Genomic DNA, 25,452 nt, shown 5'->3' with positions numbered 1-25,452 from the left:
GATAGCAGCTGCAGATAAATACAGCTAATTCAAAGATACTGTATTTACTTCCACCTTTTGGTTACATTTTTAAATGCATTCTATTTTAGGCCAGCTACTACGAAAGCACAAGCACTTCTCAGTAAAGAGAATCACTTCATGGAGGCATGGTTGTGGAGGCGACAAACAGCACGTTGAGGGAGGCAGCACACGGTTCATGCATTCAGAAGTCGTCATTGCAGTTTCCTTTCTCTTCCCAAAGGAAAGTTATCTTCTGAGATATTCAGTTGTGAATCAAACAAAGAGGATGTCAGGTTAGGCAGCACAAAATATTGAGATTGAAAGCACAAATGTAACTGAAGGGTGGCAAGGCAGCATAGAATTCAGACCCATTTCCAGGCACTGAAAGTATCTAAATGCATCCACACAAATTGTGGGAAAGAACTTCAACAAGAAATTAGAATAGTGAAATGGTGCTCTCCAATTTGCCTTGTAGAGCAGCTTCAGTCAATGTCGGAAACTTGATTGTGGTGAAGTGTCACAATATGCAGAGAAAGACCAGGGTAGGTCAGGAAAAACTAATTTTTCAAGGGAATGGGAACCAGAATGATAGAGCAAAGGATGAGGTAGTTGGTTTACAAACAGAGACAGTGTGGTGAGGCTGATGATAGGGCAAAACTACAGTCATTAGGATGGGTTGCAATGTAAAAGGTGGACAAAATCGAAAATGGTGAATACAGGACTGAAGGTGTTAATTTGAATGCATGCAGTATACGTAATAAGGCAGATGAACTTGTAGCACAACTACAGATTGGCATGTATGATGTTGTGAGCATCACTGAATCCTGGCTGAAAGAAATTTATAGCTGGGAGTTTAACATCCAAAGATAGATATTGTATTGAAAGGACAGGCAGGGACAAAGATGGTGGCATGGTTCTGTTGGTAAAAAATGAAATCAAATAATTAGAAAGACGTGACATAAGGTTGGAAGGGTTTGAATCATTATGGGTAGAGCTAAGAAACTACAAGGGTAAAAAGACCCAGATGAGAGTTAATACATACCCCCAAACAGGAGTAAGGATGTGGTCTACAAATTACTACATGAAATAGAAAATGCATGCCAAAAGGGCAGTTTTAATATGCAGGTAGATGGGGAAAATCAGGATGGTGCTGGATCCAAAGAGGAGGAATTTCTAGAGTGTCTACAAGATGGCTTTCTAGAGCAGCTCATCGTTGACCCCACTTGGTGATCAGTTATTCCAGACTGGGTGTTGTGTTATGAACCAGAATAATCTAAATCTAAAGGTAAAAGAACCCTTAGGAGAAGGTGACAATATGATAGAATTCACCCTGAAATTTGAGAAGGAGAAGCTGAAGTCAGATGCACCAGTATTGCAATGGAGTAAATGGGATTACAGAGGTATGAGAGAGGAGTTGGCCAAAATTCATTGGGAAAGAGCACTGGCAAGGATGATGGCAGAGCAGCAACGTCTGGAATTTCTGTAAGTAATTCAGAAGGCACAGGTTACATCCCAAAGAGCAAGAAGTATTCTAAAGGCAAGATGACACAACAGTGGCTAACAGAGAAGTCAAAGCTAAAATAAAAGCCAAAGAGAGGACATATAATAGATCAAAACTTTGCGGGAAGTTAGAGGATTGGGAAGCTTTAAAAAATATATAGAAGGCAACTAAAAAGTCAATAACAAGGAAAAGATGGAAAACAAAAGTAAGCTAGTCAATAATATTAAAGTGGATATCAAAAGCTTCTTCAGATACATAGAGTGTAAAAGAGAGGTGTAATTGGATATCAGAACACTGGAAAAAGATGTTAGAGAGATAGTAAGAGGGGACAAGGAAATGGTGAATGAACTGAATAAGTATTTTTGATTAGTCTTCACTGTGGGAGACACTAGCAGTATGCTAGATGTTCAAGAGTGTCAGGAGTCAGAAGTGTGTGAAGATGCTATTAATAGGGAGGTTCTTGAGGAAACTGAAATGTCTGAAGGTAGATAAGCCACCTGGACCAGATGGTGTACACCCTAGGTTTCTGAAAGAGGTGGCTGAATAGATCTAGAGGCATTAATAATGATCTTTCAGGAATCACTAGATTCTTGGAGAGATTCGGGGAATGAGCAAAGTGGCAGATGGAATATAGTGCCATGAGGTGTATGGTTATGCACTTTGATAGAAGAAATGTAAAGGTACACCATTTCCTAAATGCAGAAAAAAATCACAAATCTGAGACACAAAGGGACTTGGGAGTTCTTGCGCAGGATTCCCCAAAGGCTAATTTGCAGGTTCAGTTGGTGGTGAGGAAGGAAAATGTGATGTTAGCATTCATTTCAAGAGGATAAGAATATAAAAGCAAGTATGTAATGTTGAGGTTTTATAAAGTACTGGTAGGGCTTCACTTGGAATATTGTGAATAGATGTGGGCCTCTTATCTCAGAAAGGATGTGCTGACAATGGAGAAGGTTCAGGGAAGCTTCATGAAAATAATTCCAGGATTGACTGACTAGTCATATGAAGAACATTTGATGGCTCTGGGTCTGTACTCACTGAAATTCAGAAGAATGAACGGCAGCCTACATGAAACCTATCAAATGATGAAAGGCCTTGATAAAATGAATGTGGAGAGGATGTTTTCTGTGGTGGGAGAGTCTCGGCTCAGAGGACACAGCCTCAGAATATAGAGACATCCTTTTAGAACAGAAGTGAGAAGGAATTTCTTTCGTGGTGAATCTGTGGAATTCATTGCCACAGGTGATTGTGGAGACCAAGTCTTTACATATATTTAAGGCAGAGGTTAATAGATTCTTGATTGATCAAAGCATGAAGGGATACAGGGAGAAGGCAGGAGATTTGGGGCTGAGAGAGAAAATGGATCAGCCATGATGAAATGGCAGAGTAGACTTGCTGGGCTGAATGGCTTAATTCTGCTCCTGTATCTTATAGTCTTATGGAAGATGTAGAGTGATGTCGCAGCCTTGTTTAGTTCAAGTCTGCATTGAGATTTGGTCTGCTATACATCAAGTGCAAATATAAAAAGAGACAAATTTCTGGAAACAACTAAATTTGAATAACATATTCCACAGTTTTCTTGCCTGATGGAGTGCAAGACTGTTCTGAGCTTATGTACAAACTTAACATCGTCATTATACAGAGGCTGACAATGTGCATTGCTTTCCTTTTGGAGTTGGCACACAATGAAGATCATGCCCATCAAGTCTCTAGATGAACAGGAAACATGATGCAATTCTGGAAGCAGTTCTCCAGTCAAAGGGAGGAAGCAAATGAGTGGGATCCTAATGACGGTGACAGACAGCAGAGAGATTCCAGTGTCATTGCAGCAATTGTTGATGCAGATTGTACTCCTTTTCCAAAGATGTTATTGTTATTATTATGACTCTTTAGTCTTTGGGATGCTCACCGCACCCCAGATATGACAGCCAAAGCTTTGAATTTACAACTGCTTCTCAGGCAGCACTTGATAACCAACCAACAGAAGGTTAAAACTATTTTACCTGCTCCAAATTGCCCTATCATTAGTACCAATGTCTTTTCACAAAACAACATCAGGGCTGATTTGATGAAAATGTACAGTATATTATCCAATCAAAAGTGTGCAAGATATTTTAGTTTGATAACTCAACAGTGGCCATTGAAAATGAAATACAGGTGTCCCCCGCTTTTCGAACGTTTGCTTTACGAAACCTCACTGTTATGAAAGACCTACATTAGTACCCTGTTTTCACTTTCAGAAGGTGTTTTCACTGTTACGAAGAAAGGCAGCACGCGATAAAAAATCAGCGCGCGCCCCGAGCAGCCGCTCTCCCCCGGATTCGGAACGGCATTGCTTTAACACGTTGCATTGAGCAGCCGTTAACAAGATGAGTTCTACGGTTTCAGAAAAGCCTGAAAGAGTAAGGGTGTTACACTTAGCGTAAAACTAGACATAATTAAGCGTTTCGATTGTGGTGAACGAAGCAAGGACAAAGTGAGTTTGTGGAAGTTGACGAAGATGATGTTGAAGTGGTTTTGGCATCCCATGATCAAGAACTGATAGATGAAGAGCTGATACAATTGGAAGAGGAAAGGATAACAATCGAAACTGAATGCAACCGAATGCAGAAAGTGAAGCAACTGCGTGAGATTTTCGCTGCAATGATAAAGTACCACTTTAATTTTGAAAGGGTACGTAGGTTTAGGGGATATTTTCAGGATGGTTTGAGTACTTACAAACAACTGTATGATAGAAAAATGCACGAGGCTCAGCAGTCAAGCAAGCCTTCCACATCAGCCACAGCACTCGATGAACCTCGACCTTTGACATCCAGGCGGGCAGTCATAGGAGAAGATGAGCAGCCTGCCCTGATCGACGATGAGATAACGCCCCCGTGTCCCACCACCCCAACACCCGGGCCCCGGACAGATACTGCACCGATTCGCGAAGAATGCAGCAGTAGCCGGGAGGCACACAGCACATCTTTAAGAAAAAAGCCGAAATAAACATGCTAATTAATTAGGTGCCGCCTAGCACGTAATTGTTGGCCCAGATCAGAGGTGATGCAATTGGCAATCACCTCTGATCTGCGCCGACATTTACGTGCTGGGCAGCACCTAATTAATTAGCATGTTTATTTCGGCTTTTTTCTTAACAATGTGCTGTGTGCCTCCCAGCTACCGCTGCATTCTTCGCAGCAATGTATTGGGTCGGCGGCCTGGAGGGTGGGAGCCACTGCACCACCCAGCCTGCGACGACTCAGTCTAACACACCATCAGTGTGCTTGGCACTGTCTTCCCAATTCCGGTAAGTGATACTACACTGTACATACATTATTTCTACTTTATATAGGCTGTGTATTTTTACGTGTTATTTGGTAGGTTTGGCAGCTTCATAGTTTAAAGGTTACTGGAGAGCGCGTTTATGCCAACAGCGCTTGCGTGAGATTTTCTGCCGGGAGCGCTTGTGTGAGATTTTCGCTACGGAGATCTGTGCAGGCAATCGTTGTAGAGAAGTATTTCTACCTTATATAGGCTGTGTATTTATCATATCATTCCTGCTTTTACTATATGTTACTGTTATTTTAGGTTTTATGTGTTATTTGGCATGTTTTGGTAGGTTATTTTTGGGTCTGCGAATGTTCACAAAATTTTCCCATATAAATAAATGGTAATTGCTTCTTTGCTTTACAACATTTTGGCTTACGAACCGTTTCATAGGAAGGCTCTACCTTCGGATGGCGGGGGAAACCTGTAGCTGTACTGACATGTGAAAGCAGAGGACAACAGAAAATCCGTGACTTAAAGTACAGAAGTGGAAAGAATACATTAGGTCTAGAAGCTTGTTGATAACCCTGGTGTATGTGGATTCTTCTGTTCTGTCAACGGCAACCAAAACCGAAACACCCTCAGGTCCAATCTATTAACAGTCAAGGTTGGAGGTGGACTTAACAAGGATGAAGCACAATGAAATCATGCTGGAGCCAACACTTTGAAAATATCCTCAACAATGATTCTGTCCTTGACAAGATGTACAAACATTGCCAGGATTTAAATGTTATTGTCATTGAAAAATTACACTTAATTTTAAATACCATGTACTTTCTCATCATAGACAGTGGGGGCAGCAGAGTACTGAATTCTGATGTTACAATTCTACAAGCTCTTCAATAGTCAAGTGTTTTTGAGTGAAACTGAGTCATGATATATGAATAAATTTCCTTTACGTATCATCCTTTCATCTGGAAAAACGTCCCCAGGGAGTTGAAGCTGCACCACATAAGGAGATAGTACAAGAGGTGACCATGAATTTATTCATAGCAATGGATCTTAAAAAGAGAGAGCTACAAGTTTTATGGAGGAAATGACTGAAATTGGAGGATTGGCTGATGCAGACACAGATAATAGCCACGATTACCACAATTGACAAATCAACTACACTGCTTTTCATAACAAACATCTTCAAATATCATAACATGTCTGATCACTATTTCCACCTTGGGCATTGAGTGATGACATCATATATCATGATAAAAGTTGTAGATAATTTCTGCACACTCTCCAGAACCATCTGTGACAGTGAATAAACAAAGCCAAATCTTTATCTGTTCAGCTCTGAAAACAGATACTATTTATGCACAATATAAAGAAACATTTGCAAATCAGTTGGACTTACCTGAAGGTATAAAATACAAACATTTTCAATTGTTGAATAAAGAGTTTCAACATTACCCCTCTGATGGCATTCCTTCAAGAAGAACTGCAAAAATATTACGGGAGAACATTCTTGTTTCAATATAGCTGTATTCACTTGTGTTTTTTTTCTGTAACCATCAAACCCACAACAGGTATACTTCCATTTGCTTCTGTAAAGGGCAACCAATTCAAAACTAACCAAATTCTATTGCAACACACTCAAAATGCTGGAGGAACTCAGCAGGCCAGGCAGCATCCATAGAAAAGAGTAAAAAGTCACCGTTTCAGACTGAGACCTATCTTCTGGGGTCCGGAAGAAGGGTTTTGGTCCGAAACTATGACTGTTTACTCTTTTCCATATTGTAGATGCTGCCAGGTCTGCTGAATTCCTCCAATAGTTTGTGTGTGTTGCTTTGGATTTCCAGCATCTGCACATTTTCTATATTCTGTTTTGGATAAGGTAAGATGATATTAAGCCGTTTTGAAGAACTTTGAGTAAATCTGAGCAGTTTTTGGGCTTGGTAGGCTAAGCACTAATATATCCAACCATACCAGCAGGATGCCTGGGTGCAAGTGGGTGACTAGTAGTGGCTTAGGGTGGCAATTCTTTTGGCCGAATATCACTCAAGAATATTCACTGACATGATTTCCCTGTTAAAGAGTGAATGCAAAATAAACATTTTAAGTGCTGTCTTCTAGTTTGGGATTTTCTAATGCCTTGATCCACTGAGCGAGCAGACGTATCTGCTCTGGTCAGAATTAGAATTGCAATTAATGCATAATAAAGTCATCAAAATCATCCTGCATATGTTATAGAATGGCCCCACCTTCACTGATCAGGTCAATAAGTTAAAGGGCTGGATAAGGCAGAATATCAGGTTCACATCGTCTGCCTGTTCTCCTTGTTTCTACTGTTTACCCTTCATGATGACTGTCCTTCTAAACTTATTCATACATTGATTAATCACTTTTCCAAGTTCCATTCCTGAATTATTAATCTTAAATGTTAACATTGTTTTTTCTATTGCTATTGGGGAGGGTTTAAACTAGATTTGCAGGGGGGTGGGAACCGAAGTGAAGAGGCAGAGGATAGGAAGGTTGGAGTACAAGTAGAGACAGCTTGTAGGGAGTTTGTGAGGAAGGATAGGTAGATGTTAGACCAAAGATGCACTCAGCCTGATTGGTTGAGATGTGTCTTACATAAACAAAGAGTGTGGATCAAGACGTGGAACTGTGACATTGTGGCCATTACAGACTTGGATATCTCAGGAGCAGGAATGGCTGCTGAGTATGCCGGGCTTTAGATGTTTCAAAAAGACCAGAGAGGGAGGCAAAAGAGGCAGGGGCATGGCATTGCTAATTAGGGATAGTGTCACGGCTGCAGAAAATGAGGAAGTCATGGAGAGATTGTCTACTGAGTCTGTGTAAGTAGAAGTCAGAAACAAGAAAGGGGCAATTACTCCACCGAGTGTTTTTTATAGACCCCCCAATAGTAACAGGGATATCGAGGAGCAGATAGGGAGGCAGATTCTGGAATGGTGCAATAATAATAGGGTTGTTGTGATGGGAGATTTTAACTTGCCTAATATTGATCGGCATTTCCTTATGCAAGAGGTTCAGATGGGGCAGAGTTTGTAAGATGTGATCAGGATGGTTTCCTGACACAATATGTAGATTGTGGGCATGTGGCCAAGTGGTTAAGGCGTTCAACTAGCGATCTGAAAGTCGTGAGTTCGAGCCCCAGCTCAGGCAGCGTGTTGTGTCCTTGTGCAAGGCACTTAATCACACAGTGCTCTGTGACAACACTGGTTCCAAGCTGTATGGGTCCTAATGCCCTTCCCTTGGACAACATTGGTGTCGTGGAGAGGGGAGACTTGCAGCATGGGCAACTGCCGGTCTTCCATACAACCTTGTCCAGGCCTGCGCCCTGGAGAGTGAAGACTTTCCAGGTGCAGATCCATGGTCTTGCAAGACTAACGGATACCTTTAATGTAGATAAGCCAACTAGAGGGGAGGCTGTGAGGCTGTACTTGATCTGGTATTGGGAAATGAACCTGGTCATGTGTCAGATCTCTCAGTGGGAGAGCATTTTGGAGGTAGTGACCACAACACTATCTCCTTCACCATAGCGCTGCAGAGGGATAAGAGCAGACAATTTGGAAAAACATTTAATTGGGGTGCGGGAAATATGATGTTAATAGGCAAGAACTTGGGAGCATAAATTGGAAGCAGATGTTCTTAGGGAAATTCATGATAGAAATGTGGGAAAAGTTCAGGGAATATTTGCATGGAGTTCTGCACAGGTATGTTCCATTGAGGCAGGGAAAGGACGGTAGAGTTAAAGAACCATGGTGTACAAAGTATGTAGGAAATCTAGTTAAGAAGAAAAGAAAAGCTTATGAAAGGTTCAAGAAAATAGGTACTGTTAGAGCTCTAGAAAATTACAAGGTTGCTAGGAAGGAGCCTAAGAATGGAATTAGGAGAGCCAGAAGCGACCATGATAAGGCCTTGATGAGCAGGATTAAGGAAGACCCCAAGGCATTCTACAATTATGTGAAGAGCAAGAGGATGAGCCGTGTGAGAATAGGAACAATCAGGTGCGACACTGGGAACGTGTGCATGGAGTTAGAGGAGGTAGCAGAGGTACTTAATGAATACTTTGCTTCAGTATTCACCAGGGAAGAAAGACCTTGGCAATTGTGGGGATGACTTACAGTGGACTGAAACACTTGAGCACAGAGATATTAAGAAAGAGGATGCGCTGGAGCTTTTGAAAATCATTAAGTTGGACAAGTCACCCGAATCAGATGAGATATACCCCAGGCTACTGTGGGAAAAGATTGCTGAGCCTCTTGCGATGATCTTTGCATCATCAATAGGGATGGGAGAAGAACCGCAGGTTTGGAGGGTTGTAAGTGTGTTCCCTTGTTCAAGGAAGGGAGTAGAGAATACCAGTGAGTTTTGACTTCAGTGGTGGGCAAGTTGTTGGAGAAGATCCTGAGAGGCAGGATTTATGAGCATTTGGAGAGACATAATCTGATTAGGGATAGTCAGCATGGCTTTGTCAAGGGCAGGTCGTGCCTTACGAGCTTGATTGAATTATTTGAGGAAGCAACAAAACACATTGATGAAGCTAGAGCAGTTGATGTAGTGTACATGGATTTCAGTAAGGTATTTGATAAGTTTCCCCACAAAAGGCTCCTTTAGAAAGTAAGAAAGTATGGGATCCATGGAGACCTTGCTTTGTGGATCCAGAATTGGCTTGCCCACAGAAGGCTGGTTGTAGATGGTTCGTATTCTGTATGGAGGTCAGTGACCAGTGGTGTTCCGCAGGGATCTGTTCTGGAACCCCTCCTCTTTGTGAGTTTTATAAATGACCTGGAAAGGTTTGGGGTGTTGTGAATCCTCTGTACGGTTGTCAAAGGTTACAGTGGGACATCGACACGATGTAGAACTGGGCTGAGAAGTGGCAGATGGACTTCAATAAGTGTGGGGTGGTTCGTTTTGGTAGGTCCAGTTTGAAGGCAGAATATAATATAAATGGTAAGCCTCCTGGCAGTGTGGAGGATCTGAGAGATCTTGGGGTCTGTGTCCATGGGGCACTCAAAGCTGCTGCGCAGGTTGACAGTGTTGTTAAGAAGGCATATGGTGTGTTGGCATTCACCAACCGTGGGATCGAGTTCAAGACCTGTGAGGTAATGTTACAGCTAATTAAGACCTTGGTCAGACCCTACTTGGAGTTCTGTGTTCACTTCTGGTCACCTCACTACAGGAAGGATGTGTATATAGAGAGAGTGCGGAGGATACTTACAAGGATGTTGCCTGAATTGGAGGGCGTACCTTATGAGAATAGTTTGAGTGTACTTGGCCTTTTCTCCTTGGAGCGATGGAGGATGAGAGGTGACCTGATAGAGTTGTATAAGATGATGAGAGGCATTCATCGTGTGGGTAGCCAAAGGCTTTTTCCCAGGGCTGAAATGGCTAACACAAGGAGGCATATTTTTAAGGTGCTTGGAAGTGGGTACAAGAGGGATGTGAGGGGTATATTTCTCACACAGAGAGTGGTGGGTGCATGGAATGCAATGCTAGCAGCGGATACAATCGGGTCTTTTAAGAGACTGTTAGAAAGGTACATGGAGCTTAGAAAAATAGGGGGCTACGCACTAGGGAAATTCTAGGCAGTCTCTAGAATAGGTTACATGATCGGCACAACATTGTGGGCCGACGGGCCTGTAATGTGCTGTAAGTTTCTATGTTCTGTGCTCTCTTCATGAAAGCTCTCATACCTGCTTAATATTTATAGCATTTTCTGTATGTTATGTCACTATGAATAATTTCTCCTTTAATTCCATTCATTTCCCTCAAATTAAAAGTGGGAACTCACGTAATTTCAACTAAGCCTAACTCTTATTGGGATATGTGGAACAAACCTTGTTTCAATTCTACTCAACCTTCTCCCACATCTTTATTGTATTAGTGCTGTTTCCTGCTCCAGGACACAAAAGTGAAATAACCTTTGCTGTAATTTTTAATCCTACTCTCCTTTCACATGGACCTAATGAAACTTCTCATGGTTTCTCTATCTCAATTTCAGGAGATGATTAGTTACTGGAATTTCTCTCAAGCGCATGGACTCTCTTAGCTTCCCTGATTACGCTCCTATCTATCCTTCCTACCATTCGGGCTCCATTCTTTTCTTCCAGTTTTTTCACCTCATTTCTCACACCTCTTTTCTTCCCAGTGGTTCTGATATCTCTATACCGCAAGCACAGCTTCCCCTCCCCCACCAGTTAACAAAACTCTACAGTTCTTCAAATTTGAGGAACTGAAAGAGCTGAAAAAGGGGAACTAGAGAGATCACATGAAAGTTCTTGCTTGTAAATCCTTGACTTCAGTGAAATGTTGGCATCAAATAGCCTAAATAGAATCAGCAAATTTAGCAAATGTGCAAGAGTCACATCACGTGTTTAGTGACATTAGCGGAGGAATCTGATAAAGGAACTTGTGTGAAGTTGGTCAATGAAATGATTAGGGAAGTGTCAGAAAGATTTCAGGAAATGGGTAAACTGGACAGTTGACTATGTCAGTTATGAAAGGAAATGTTCTGGCCTCAGCTCATTTGAGAACAGCTTTGGTAAAGAGAGCAAAAATATACTTGCATTCATATAATTCCCATTTCTTTAATGTCAATAAAATGGTTTGAAATGTGGACTTGTAGTGTACGTGGCAAGCTCCTAGAATTGCAAAGTTACAGTAACTAGATAATCTAATGATGTGGAGTACGGCATAAGTATTGACTAGGAAATGAGGGAAACTTCCTCTTCTTCAACACAGGTGCATTTGCATTTTATTAAAGACAAGGCTTTATACTAATACTTCATCTGAAAGATAACACTTCTACCAGTATTACACCAGTCCATGATATTAGATTGTTGACCTCAATTTTTGTGCACAGGTCTCTTAATTTGCACTTAGTCCACATGTGCCTGATCCAGGGGCAAGAAAACGGCTCAGCGAGTTACATTGTGCACTACAACCAGAGGTTGCTAGTCTTATGGCCGTGCCCTTGAATGGAAAAGCCTACAAAAAGTAATGGATGCAGCCCAGTCCATCGCGAGCAAAAGCATTCCCACCTTTCTGCCCATCTACATGGCGCACTGTCATCAAGGAGTTCCATGCAGACTATGCCCTCTTCTTATTGCTGCCATCAGGGAGGAGGTGTAGGTCACCACCAAGGTCAGAAACTGTTATTACCCCTCAACCATCAGGCACTTGAACCAAAGGGGCAACTTCACTCAATCTCACTCACTCCAACACTTAACTGTACCCACAACCTATGGACTCACTTTCAAAGACTCCTCACCTCATGTTCTTGATATTTCTTGCTTATTATTATTATCATTTTGTTTCTTTGTGTTTACAATGAATGCAGTTTGAATTATTTGAATGTTGGCACCAGACTCTTGATACAGGTACTCTAGTCTTTAGAGGCATGGATCGTGTGGATAGTCAGAGGTTTTTTTCCGGGGCTGAAATGACTAACACGAGAGGGCAGTTTTAAGCTGCCTGGAAGTAGGTATAGAGGAGATGTCAGGGGTAAGTTTTTTTAAGCAGAGAGTGGTGAGTGCGTGGAATGGGCTGCCAGCGACAGTGGTGGAGGCGGATACGATAGGGCAGCGGTCCCCAACCACCGGGCCGCAAAGCATGTGCTACCGGGCCGCAAGGAAACAATATGATTTGGTGATATGAGTCGGCTGCACCTTTCCTCATTCCCTGTCATGCCCACTGTTGAACTTGAACACGCGTGAGGTCAATATGCACACATCATCCATGTCAGCGCGGGAAGAAAATCAACTCCTCAAGCTTGCAAATAATGGCGGGCTGAGAAGTATGTTTGACATAACATCTCTGCCGGCATTCTGGATCAAAGTCAAGGCTGAATATCCTGAGGTAGCTGTGAAAACACTGAAAACATTGCTTCCATTTCCAACATATTTCTGCGAAGCAGGGTTTTCTGCGATGAATGCAACAAAAACTAAATTGCGGAATAGACTGGACATAAGGAACCCCCTTTGAGTATCGCTGTCTCCCATCACCCCTCGATGACATCATCTCGTTGCAGGGAAACAAGCCCAGGGCTCCCACTGATTCAGCGATATTGGTGTGTTGCAATGATTTTATATGTTCATATGGGGAAAATATGTGCTGTGTGTTTAATATCCAAACATTACTTAAAATGTTATGATGACTTATAAGTGACTTAGAATTGACTTATCACTATATAACACTAACATAAAGTAAAAGCAGGAATGATACGATAAATACACAGCCTATATAAAGTAGAAATAATGTATGTACAGTGTAGTTTCACTGAACAGAATCTCCAAAAACGATTTGTAGAAAAAAATCAGCACGTACACGCATGCGCACACAGGTGCCTGTGCAAGGCTTCATGGTCATGGTAGGCTTCCTCGGGATAAACACAACATATTTGACTGCTACTCTTGTCCCTTGGCAACCCTACCCCCCGCCCCCCCGCCAAGTCAGCCAGTCCGCAAGAATATTGTCAATAGTAAAGTGGTCTGCAGGTTGGGGACCCCTGCTATAGGGTCTTTTAAGAGACTCCTGGATAGGTATATGGAGCTTAGAAAAATAGAGGGCTATGGGTAACCTTAGGTAATTTCTAAAGTAAGTACATGCTCAGCACAATATTGTGGGCTGAAGGGCCTGTATTGTGCTGTAGGTTTTCTATGTTTCTAAGTCACAGTCTGAGGTTACAGAGGGAACTTAGAAAATGCTTCAAGGAATTGTTCTTAAAGTCTCCGTGAACAAGTGTAGCATACTCATAGACCCATGGGAATCTCTGGACAGTATCAAGAAAGTAATGAGAACCCTCTTCTGTGTTTTGAGTAATTCTAAGTAATGAAAGTCTCTTCTAGGAGGCATGTAGAAATGCAAGGGAAACTGAAGGAATGCCATAATCTCCCGAATAAATCACTCATCCACCCTATAAAGCACATCCTGCCTCGTTTGTACTAAACTCACAAACCTTTACGGAACCCCTGCCCCCTGACCCCTCCCGCGAGACTGCGGCGTCCTACAGTGTTATATAACCAGCTGGGCTACCCTCAGTGTCGTGTAACCATCATACGTGAGTGACCCAATGTGTCTTGTAATCGTCAGGCTGTAGAGTCTCTTGCCAGCCTGTAACCATCAGGACCGTCTCGGGCTGTCCTGTAACCTTTGACCGGTGCTAACCCAGACCCACCAGGCTGGGTTGACCAATGACAGGCTGCTATCCGAGAGTGCGGCTTCCCCGTCAGGTCAGGTGACGGACCATTGTTGACAATCTGCCGCTTAGTCTCGCCTCCATTGGCCCTGTTCATTGGTTCAGTGGCCCGGGCTCGGAGCAGCGGCCACGCTGATTGGCTATCTCATGTGTCGCTCCGTGGCAGCTGCAGACGCCAGCGGTTGGTGGGTATGGGGCCTGGCCTGGTGTAGACATAAGGCGGTGAGTGACCGGGGTCTGGCTGCAATCTGTCAGGCTGCTTTATATTTGAGATATGGTAAAATGCTGCGGGAGTTCTGATCTCCTCCCAACACAGGGTGCTTTTGCATCATTGTGGAGGAGTGAGGCCCAAATCAACATGAAGTCCAAGGCCATAGTCTCAGCCTGTTTATCCCCGGGATACAGAGGATGGCAAAATATCAGTTTGCTGTTACCATTTAAATCTGATCTAACTACTTATCGTTTTATTGTTATGTCTTTGCACTTTTAGATCAGTATTTGTAAGTCATCGATCCTTTCTTGCGTTTGCTTCTCCTGAAATGCTTGAATAAAACAGTTCAGTGTTTTGAACACTTTTGGATTCATTTGAATCTTCCTTGACTCTTCTCAACAATGATAATGGCGTGTACCTGCATTTTATCTTTGATGAAATATATCAAAGCAGTAGCAAGCAGAAGTTGCATATATGCCTACCTGTCTTAAAAAAAACTACAATATCTGTACAATAGAAACAGCTCACTAGATGTTTATTTAGTTTATGCTCTACTCAAGCCTTCACCAAATGTGTTATATCGAAGCCTATCTATTCTGTACATTACTGAGAGAAACTTCCTCTTTAAAACTATTTGGTCCAACAACTTGTCGCAGCAAGTTCCGCTTTCTGAAAGTCCTCGGAATAATGAAGTTTCTCCTGAATCCTTTATTGACTTTATTAGTGACCCAATTTTTTTTGGACTCCTCCATATAAGTGGAAAGGCCTCTATCTTTATCCTGCCAGGCCTCCTTTGTTTTAAAGACCTGTACTAGATTATTTCTCAGGTTTTTGTTCATTAGAGAAAATAGATTCAGCTTGTTCAGTTTTTTTTTGGAAATGACAGTATCTCTGTTCTGACATAATTTTGTAAGTTCTTTCTTTAGTGCCTTAACAATATACTTCTTTGTAACATGAAGACTATAATTGTGAAAAGTTCGTTATAGCTGGGGCGGGTAGTGCGGCCGAGCTACTAAGGCAAGCGGAACCATTGCTACCAACAGAAGGGCCAAAAATGGGTTACTGGCAACTTAAACCAGTCACTTTGGGCAGGTGGGGCTTGTCATCTGTGGATCTCAAATCTCTGCTGCCTTGTGGCTGTACACACTCATGGGGAAGGCTTTGGGAGTAAACCCTGAGGAACTGGAGAACCTAGGACAGTCTTATGTTGAGTACAATGCTGACTGGCAATTCCTGTGGTGATAGTGTCAAACTGTATTTGCTGATCCTTTGTATTCATCAGCTTCGAGAGGAGGAACCTGCTACATTGACATCAGCTTGCTCCCCATATCATACTGCCTTGGCTTGCATATCATGTAGACAGCTGGAACGCAACATCCATGGCTGACCCTGACCATGTGAATACTTCTACTTTGTCAATGAGTTGGTTGCTTCCTTGTAGATTGCATCATCACTCTTGTTTATTTTGAAGTTCCTTTCTTACATGTGCTTATTTAAAGTTTTATTTTCTTGAACTTTTGTCTTCCTCAATTATTTGTCAATTTACTGTTACTTATAATTTTTTTAGTATTGCATTTGCAGTTCACATCCTAATCCTTCATGTAGATGCTCACCTATTTCCTGCACTGATGACTGTGGAACTCTGTCCACATTCCTCCAGTTTGCTCAGATTCAACAAAGCCTAATTGTTTTTGCAACTAGTTTCCTATATGTTACTCTGTGTATTTTCATGTGAAACATGCTCTGATTATAGTTCTGCTTTGGTGGCCTTTACAAAATTCAAGCCTATTGCTCAATAAAATTAATCTTACCTCTTGCCAATTGCTTTATGCTGAACATTATGTTGTTATTTTTGATTTGGATCATAACAAAGTTCTTGAATCACTTAATTTATATTGAGAGTGAAAAAATGGGAACTTGCTTGCATCTGGTATTATCTTGCCACACCTTAACATACTATAATAATACACCATTGTAAATACTTCCTCATTATTAGTGTAAATTGTTCCCATGCTAGATAGATTTAGGATTATATGAGTGAGTTAATATGGTAATGTTAGTTCCACTGGCTCTCTGCCTGATAATGGATAAGGCATGCCATGTTTCAGGGCATCCCCACTGCTTTAAATGTGCAATAAGAAAGAAAGACAATCCATTCTGTGTCAATGAAAAGTAAAATGTAATGGAAAATAGGGAACTTCTGAGTTGCATGAACTCCCAAATTTTACTTTAGATCTGACGTGTTAATGCATGAGGAATGTCACGGTGTTAATATAAGAGCAGGGAGATTTTGTTATTCATTTTGCCTGCCGCAGTCCCAAGAAGTCATCGGATTGCGTCGAGGGAGAGAGAGTTTAAAACAAGCGAGCAGGGGCAGTTGTTGTCATATTTTTTTGTGCCACAGTCCTGAGGAGTAATCTTATTGTGTAGAGGGAGAGAGAATTTAAAAGAAGCAAGGGGGAAGTCGGCATAATTTGTGCAACTCTGTTCCTGAGGAGGTATTGGGTTGTGTGTAGTTAAGCATCCGGCAGAGTGATGTGTGAGTGAGCCAGTCTTGGAGTGGAGAATTGAGGCTTTGACAAGGAAAGGAGTAAGCCATAGGTAGATTATTTTCATTATTTATTCTTCCCTTTTTCCTCATTGCACAGTTGGAGCAGTGGAGATGCCGGGTAGGATAGTGGGATGTGGGAGGGGCGGTGTCACTGATGACTACTCCTGCAAGAAGTGCACCCAGCTATAGTTTATAACAGATCGTGTTAGGGAGTTGGAGCAGGAAGGAGAGCTTCAGATTTTTGGATCATTGGGCTCTCTTCCAGTGATCTATACAGAAGGGATGGTTTGCACCTGAACTGGAGGGGCACTAATATGGGAAGGTTGGCTTCTGCTGCACAGGGGAGGGGTGATGAACTCTGGATCATTTGGGAGTCTTAGGGGTTGATAAACATACAGGGAGATAGTTACACCCAAGGTGCAGGACACAGGTAACTCGGTGACTGACAGGAGGGAGAAGGGGATAGGCACCCAGTGCAGAGTACTGTGGCCGTTTTCCTGAACAGCAGGTATAGCACTTTGGATACCGTTCGGTGGCGGGGGGTGGGGGGGTGGGGAGAGAATGAATTAACAGAGGAAAGCTACAGTGGTCAGGTCTCTAGCACTGTTGTTCAGAATGGAAGAGGGGAGAAATGGCAACCTGCAGTGATAGGGGATTCATTGATTAGGGGAACAGAAAGGGGGGTCTGCGGATGAGAATGAGATTCCTGGATGGTTTGTTGCCTCCTGGGTGCCAGGGTCAGCGGCATCTAGGATTCACAGCACTCTTGGGAGTGTGAGAGGCCTGAGGTCCGCATCGGTACCAATGACGTGAATCAGAAGGGTGACAAGATCCTGCAAAGTGAGTTCAGGGAGTTAGGTGCTAAGTTTAAGGACAGACCCCAAGGGTTGTGATCTCAGGATTGCTACCTGTACCACATGCTAGTAAGGCCAGAAATAGGAAGGTATACAGTTTTAACACGTGGCTAAGGGGATGGTGCAGAGAGGGTGGAGGGGGCTTCAGATTTTTGGATCATTGGGCTCCCTTACAGGGAAGATGGAACTTGTACAAAAGGGATGGTTTGCACCTGAAATGGAGGGGGACAAATCTCCTAGTGGGAAGGTTTGCTAGTACTCCATGGGGGGGGGGGTTTAAACAGGAGTAGCCGGGGTATGGGAACCAGAGTGCCAGAACAAATAGTGAAGTGGTTGTGGAGAAGGATGTTGTTCAGCTGCATACAAGGTCAGAAATCAAAGGACTGAACATGGTGTTCTGAACTGCGTATATTTCAGTGCAAGTAATAAAGTAGGAAGGCAGGTGAGCTTCAGGGCGTGAATCAGCATATGGAATTATGCCATTGTCGACATTAGTGAGACTTGGTTGCAAGATAGGCAGGATTGGCAGCTCGTTTTTTTTGTGGCTCTGTTGTTTTAGATGTGATGGAGTGGGAGAGATTAAAGGGGGGGAGAATGTTAGTACTAGTTAGGGAAAATGTTATGGCAGTGCTTACTTAGGACAGACTGAAGGACTCGTCTAGTGAGGCTTTATCGGTAGAACTGAGAAATAACAATGGTATGACCAGTTTATTGGGATTATATTATAGAGAACCCAAAAGTTCGTGGGATTTCGAGGAGCAAAATTGTATGTAGATCACATACTGTTGTAAGAAACAAGCTTCTGATAGAGGTAATTTTAACTTTCCACGTATTAACTGGGACTCCTTTACAGTGAAAGGGCTGGATGGGAAAAAGTTGTCAAATGTGTTCAGGCAATTTTCCTTAATCAGCATAGTGTCCCAAGTAGAGAGAGTGTGATACTAGATGTCCTATTAGGGCATGAGACAGGTGGCAGAAGTTTGTGTAGGGGTACACTTTGCATCTTATGATCATAATGCCATTAATCTCAAGGTAAGTATGGAAAAAGATGGAAAAAGAATTTGTGAATCCAAATTCACAATTAAATAAAGGGAATTACAGAGGCATGAGAGAGGAGCTTGACCAAGTGGATTGGAGGAGGATACTGGTAGGGATGATGGCAGAGCAGAGGTGGCTGAAGTTTTTGGGAATAGTTCACAAGGCACAGGATAGATCTGTCCTACAGAGGAAGAAGTTCTCACGTGGCAGGGGTAGGCAACTGTGGCTGAAAAAGGAAGTTAAGGACTGCATAAAAGCCAAGGGAAGGTAGCAAAAGTGAGTGGGAAGTTGGATGATTGGAAACTTTTAAAATCCAACAAAAGGCAACTGAAAAAAGCTATAAGAAGGGAAAAGAGGAAATATAAGGGCAAACTAGCCAATAATATAAAGCAGGGTTCCAGAAGATTTTTTTCAGTTATGTAAAGAGTAAAAGGGAAGTGAGCGTTGATATTACACCACTGGAAAATGATGCTGGCGAGGTAGTAATGGGGGACAAAGAAATGGTAGATGAACTTAATGCGTACTTTGCATCTGTCTTCCCAGTGGAAGGCACTAACAGTGTGCCAGAGGTCCGTGAGTGTCAGGTAGCACGAGTGAGTGCCATTGCTGTTACAAAGGAAAAAGTACTAGGCAAACTTAAAGGTCTTAAGGTGGATAAATCACCTGGGCCAGATAGACTACGTCCCAGAGTCCTGAGAGAGGTTGGTGAAGAGATAACGGATGTATTGGTCATGATCCTCCAAGAATCACTTGATTCTGGCCATGTCCCGGAGGACTGATAGATTGCAAATATCACTCCATTCTTTTAAGAAGGGAGGAAGGCAAAAGAAAGGAAACTATAGGTCAGTTATCCTAACCTCTGTCATTGGGAAAGTGTTGGTGTGTATTATTAAGGATGAGGTTTCAGGGTGCTTGGAGACTAATGATAATATAACTCAAAGTCGGCATGGTTTCTGTAAAGGGAGATGTTGCCTGATAAATCTGTTAGAGTTCTTCGAGGAAGTGGCAGCAGTGGGGAGGCAGTGGATATCATTTACTTGGATTTTCAAAAAGCATGTGATAAGGTGCCACACTTGAGGCTGCTTAAACAGAGAAAATCCTGTGGTGTTACAGGAAAGATACTGGCATGGATAGTGGAATGGTTGACAGACAGGAGGTAGCAAGTGGGAATAAAGGGGGCCTTTTTTGATTGGCTGCTCAACACTAGTGGTGTTTACTCAGGGATCAATATGGGAACCATTACTTTTTGCATTGTTTGTCAATGATTTACATAGTGGAATTGATGGCTTTGTGGCAAAGTCTGCGGATGATACAAAGATAGGTGGAGAGGTGTTGAGGAAGCAATGTGATTGCAGCAGGACTTAGAGAAATTGGAAGAATGGGCAAAAATGTTGTAAATGGAATACAGTGTTGGGAAATGTATGATAATGCATTTTAGTAAAAGGAACAATAGTGCGGACTAGTATCTAAATGGGGAGAAAGTTCAAACATCAGAGGTGCAAAGGGACTTAGGAGTCCTCATGCAAGACTCCCAAAAGGGTAATTTACAGGTTGAGTCTGTGGCAAAGAAGGAAAACACAATGTTGGCATTCATTTCACGGGGAATAGGCTATAAAAGCAAGGAGATAATACTGAGCCTTTATAAGACACTAGTCAGGCCATACTTAGTGTATTATCAACAGTATTTATACATAGAAAATCTACAGCACATTACAGGCCCTTCGGCCCACAATGTTGTTCCGACCATGTAACCTAGTCTAGAAGCTGACTATAATGTCCCTACCTCATAGCCCTCTATTTTTTTAAGCTCCATGTACCTATCAAAGAGTCTCTTAAAGACCCTATAGTATCCAAAGTTATTCTTTGATAATAAATGCACTTTGAGTAACCCTAAACTACTGTTTCAATGCATCTACTCCTAAAGAAGTTATAAATTCCTCCACGGCTAATATTTGTTATGTGGATAATGCAGGATTTTCAGTATTTTATCCAGAAGCTCATCCCCATGATACCCACCTAAAGAACTGTAAATATAAATTATTCCTGCATAGTATTGGGCCCCATATCTCAGAATGGATGTGTTGTCATTGGAGAGAGTCCAGAGGAAGTTCACGAGGATGATTCTGGGAATGAAGGGAGTTAACATATGAGGAGCGTTTGGCAGCTTTGGGGCTGTACTCACTGGAATTTAGAAGAATGTGTATGGATCTCATTGAAACCTACCGAATGTTGAAAGGACTAGATAGGGTGGATGTGGAGAGGATGTTTCCTCTGGTGGGGGTATCCAGAACTAGAGGACACAGCCTCAAAATTGAGGGGTGACATTTTAGAACAGTGCTAAGGAGGATATTTTTTAGCCAGAGAGTAGTAAATCTGTGGAATGCTCTGCCACAGAGTGGTGGAGACCAAGTCCTTGCGTATATTTAAGGTGGATGTTGATCATTTCCTCATCAGTCAGGGTATCAAAGGATGTGATGAGAAGGCAGGTGTATGGGGTTGAGTGGGATCCGGGATCAACTATGATGGAAAGGTGTAGCAAATTCAATGGGCTTAATGGCTTAATTCTGCTCCTATAATCTTATGTTCTTAAATTGGAGAAAGGCCAATTTTGATGGTATCAGAAGTGATCTGGCAAGTGTGGATTGGGATAGGTTGTTTTCTGGCAAAGGTGTACTCAGTAAGTGGGAGGCCTTCAAAAGTGAAATTTTGAGAGTACAGAGTTTGTATGTTCCTGTCAGAATAAAAGACAAGGATATCAGGTTTATGGAACCTTGTTTTTAGGTGATATCGAGGCCCTGGTTAAGAAAAGGAAGTATGTAGCAGGTAGATGCAGGCAGGAGCCAATGAGGTACTTGTGGAGATTAAGAAATGCAAGAGAACACTTAAGAAGAAAATCAGGAGGGCTAAAAGAAGACACAAGGTTGCTCTAGCAGACAAGGTGAAGGATCATCCTGAGGGCTTCTACAGATATATTGGCAGTACAATAGCAAGGAACAAAATTAGTCCTTCGGAAGATCAGAGTGGTACTCTATGCATGGAGCCGAGACAGGTGAGATCTTCAATAGAGTCTTTACATCTGTATTTACTCAGGAGGTGGACACAGAGACTATAGATGTGCACCAGAACGGTCATGGACCCTAGACGGATTACAGAGGAGGTGGTGTTTGTTGTTTTGAGGCAAATTAGGTGGATAACCAGGTCCTGCCATGATGTTCCCTTGGACTCTGTAGGCTGGTATTTCATAAATTTCAGCGACCCTAGCAGTGATATTTAACACATCCTTAGCCACGAGTGAGATGTCATAGGTTTCAAGGATAGCTAATGGTGCTACTTTGTTTAAGGATCTGGACCAGCTTGAAAAAAAGGGCTGAAAAATGGCATATGGAATTTAATACAGACAAATGTGAGGTATTGTACTTTGGGAGGACCAGCCAGGGTGGGTCTTACACGGTGAGCGCTAGGGCACTGAGGAGTGCAGTAGAACAGACGGATCTGGGAATACAGATCCATAATTCCTTGAAAGTGGAGTCATAGGTAGATCGGGTTGTAAAAAAAAGTTTTTGGCACATTGGCCTTCATAAACCAATGTACTGAATACAAGAGTTGGGATGTTATGTTGAAATACTCCAAATTGCGAGGCCACTTTTGGTCACCTACCTACAGAAAAGATGTAAATAAGATTGAAAGAGCGCAGAGAAAATAGATGTTGCTGGGACTTGAGTACCTGAGTTATAGGGAAAGCTTCAATAGGTTCGGATGTTATTGTCTAGAATGTAGAAGATTGAGAGGAGATTGATAGAGTATACAAAATTATGAGGTATATAGATGGGATAAGTGTAAGCAATTTTTTTCCACTGAGGCTGGGTGAGACTACTTCTAGATATCATGGGTTAAGGTTGAACGGTGAAATAGTTAAGGAAACATGGCGGGGAACTTTGGGAGGACCAGCCAGGGTGGTGAATGTGGGTTTGATTTCAACCTTTAAGAGAATTTTGGATAGGTATATGGATGAGGGGGTATAGAGGCTATGGTCCGGGTCCATTTCGATGGGATCAGGCAGGTTAATAGTTTGGCACAGACTAGATGGGCAGATGGCCTGTTTCTGTGTTGTAGTGTTCAATGACTTTATGACTAAAAGAAAGTGTAGGAAATACAAAGGATTCTGGTTAATAGGGACAACTCTTAAAAAAACAAAAAAACAAAATTGTGAAAGAGCTGGGATTTCCTTTGCTTATTTGGGACACTGTTGTTTAATTAGGCAGGAGAGTGTTGTCAGAGTTTCTAATTAGTGTCCGTCGTGCACATTTGTGTGGTCGTTAGACATGAAGGTTAACGTAATTGGGAGGAATGTGTGTAATTCATAACCACCGACATCGAGTTGGGCTTTCGCTTTAAGGGGCTGGTCTGATATTGTTATACGAGGATTTTTCGTGCGCTTTGGTTGTGTAGGTTTTGGAGTTCAATAAAATATGTTGCAGGTTTCATTAGACATAAAACGTTTCACTTCATTTTATTTCTGTACACCTGCATTAGTGACCTCGATGCGGTAGGACAATTCCGGAGTCATTGAACATGTCTGCCAATGCAGTTGCCTTGAAACTGCTGGAGTTTTGGGAGCAATATGCCATTGCTTGGTTTGTACAAGCTGAGGCTCAGTTTACTCTGTGAGAAATCTCTGTGGATGAAACTAAATACCAAATTCTACTGTGTGGCAGTGTTTCTCATGAATTCCATGGCGGCGAGAGTGGTGTGTCTGCTTGAACATCCGCCTGAACACGATAAATACTGATTGCTGAAAACTCACCTTTTGCAGACTTTTGGACTATTGGAGTCTGAGTGCGCCAAACAGTTGCTCTCTTTACCTCATCTTGGTAATGGTCAGCCTTTGGAGCTAATGGATCACATGCTGTCTCTCCTGGGAAATCACCATCCTTGTTCTATTTTTAAAGAACTCTTCATGCAGCAAGTGCCTGATCCAGTTTGCATAGCCTTTGCTAATACACCTGTGAAGGACCTTAGAGAGCTTGCTAAGAAGGCTGATATTCTACACTCAGCAGAGCAGTGGTGTAACATCGACAGTGCCAGCTGTTACGAGAATACACATAAAATTAAGATGTTTGCTGGCCTGGGCTAGCATCAGTGGCATCAGCAGTTGGTCTGCCACCTGCCCTCAGGGGAAGGAGAGATAAGGAACAATGGAGCAGCGTCTGGAGATGTGTAATGAAGGGATGTGGGAGAGAGAGCTGTCTGGAGCGGCTCCCCCCCTTTGAACCCTGAACTGTTTGAAGTGATGGACAGGCGATACCCCAGCAGGGGGATAAAAAGGGACAGGTTCGCTAAGGCGACACACACGCCACCCGAGGTAACGAGACCCTGGAAGCGGTGCGCCTCTCACGAGTGGGTGAGAAGTGCCAGACAACGACAAGGGTGGAAAGGTACGATCAGCGGGAACCCGGTGTGTGTCCGCCCTTGCCTGGGTGCCGGGTTCACTGCAGAGGATCGACCGCATCTGGAGGAGGGGTCACAATCGGTGACCTCAGGTGACATCACCAAGGACCCGCCCAAAAGCTGTTTGTGAGCCATCTTGCTGGTCTGTGAGTGAAGCAGTGTTCTGAATGATGAGTTGTTCCTATTCTATCTCTCTCTTCCCCCACGTTGTCCACCGCCATGGCAACGATTACTGCGAACTGAACTACTAACTGGACTGAACTTTGAGTCATTTTGAAATTGGTCATTTACCCCTAGACAACGATAGAGCTTGATTGATGCTGTTATCTTAATTCTGTGCACATGTGCGTTTATCATCGCTGAACTGTTGCATTTATTATCCTTTCGATTAATGTGTTGCTTGTTTCTTTAATAAAACTTTCTTAGTTCTAGTACTCCAGACTCCAACTGAGTGATCCATTTCTGCTGGTTTGGCAACCCAGTTACGGGGTACGTAACACAGCGCATTGGGACATCAGAGGTCTGTGAATACCGTGGGTTCCAGCTGCCGGGGTCATCTTCTGTCCATTACGGACACTCTTTCAGAGTGACATTTTGGCTGTGACATGGGTGCTCAAGTGAGTGCACTACCAGCATCGCCTATTGATGAGAAGGCAAAGAGCGACAAGACCGGCAGCGGGATCCAGACTTAACAGGACAGAATCGGTGACACTGTGCTTCAGTGGGGGATATTACACATGGGACTTCATCCTGGCTAAACTGGCTAGACCTCTGCTTGGTGCAGATTTCCTGTGTGCCCAACAACTGTTAGTTGATCTTAAGAACTGCCGGCTTGTGCATGTCAAGGACTTTGGGTCATTACACTGCTCCTCCAGTAAGTTCCCCATAACGACTCTGTCAAGCGCATGCACCCCCACAAGTGAGTTCCCAGACCTTACTGAGCCCATGTTCTCCACGACAAGTCACAAGCCATGGGATTGAACACCACATTCCCTCAACTGGCCCACCAGTCCGTGCTCGTGTGCAGAGACTGCACCCAGAAAAACTGGCAACTGGGAAGGCTGAGTTTGCCAACATGGAAATTGTATGCTAGCTGAATAGCCCCGGGGCTTCACCCCTCTATATGGTCCCTAAGTCTGATGGTAGTTGCCCCCCCTGTGGTGATTAATAACACAGCTTAACAAGGCCATCACCCCTGATTGTTACCTGGTCCCACACATTCAAGACTTCTCGGCACGTTTAGCTGGAGAGTTAATTTTTTCCAAAGTCGATCTAGTTAAGGGCCACCATCAGGTTCCTGGTGCTCAGAGGACATTTCCAAAACAGCTGTGATGATCACATTATTCCTTTTCGAACTTTTGCGCATACTGTTTGGACTGAATA

The 25,452-nt window shown here is 42.9% G+C and overlaps 1 protein-coding gene across 3 annotated transcripts in view; it reads left to right on the top strand.

Moving 5' to 3' along the window:
- Positions 1-14,070: 14,070 nt before the first annotated feature.
- Positions 14,071-25,452, top strand: part of fyco1a (FYVE and coiled-coil domain autophagy adaptor 1a) — a 244,449-nt gene continuing 233,067 nt past the window's right edge. For all 3 annotated transcript variants that reach the window (XR_010020753.1, XR_010020754.1, XM_063069670.1), the window contains exon 1: positions 14,071-14,189. The gene's annotated coding sequence lies outside the window, so the exon portion shown is untranslated. The remainder of the gene's footprint in view (positions 14,190-25,452) is intronic.

The sequence above is a fragment of the Mobula hypostoma genome, chromosome 17, assembly GCF_963921235.1.
Source record: "Mobula hypostoma chromosome 17, sMobHyp1.1, whole genome shotgun sequence".
NCBI classification, from domain to species: Eukaryota; Metazoa; Chordata; class Chondrichthyes; order Myliobatiformes; family Myliobatidae; genus Mobula; species Mobula hypostoma.
The sequence above is the reverse complement of the archived record's forward strand: the minus strand, read 5'-3'. Positions and strand labels throughout refer to the sequence as shown.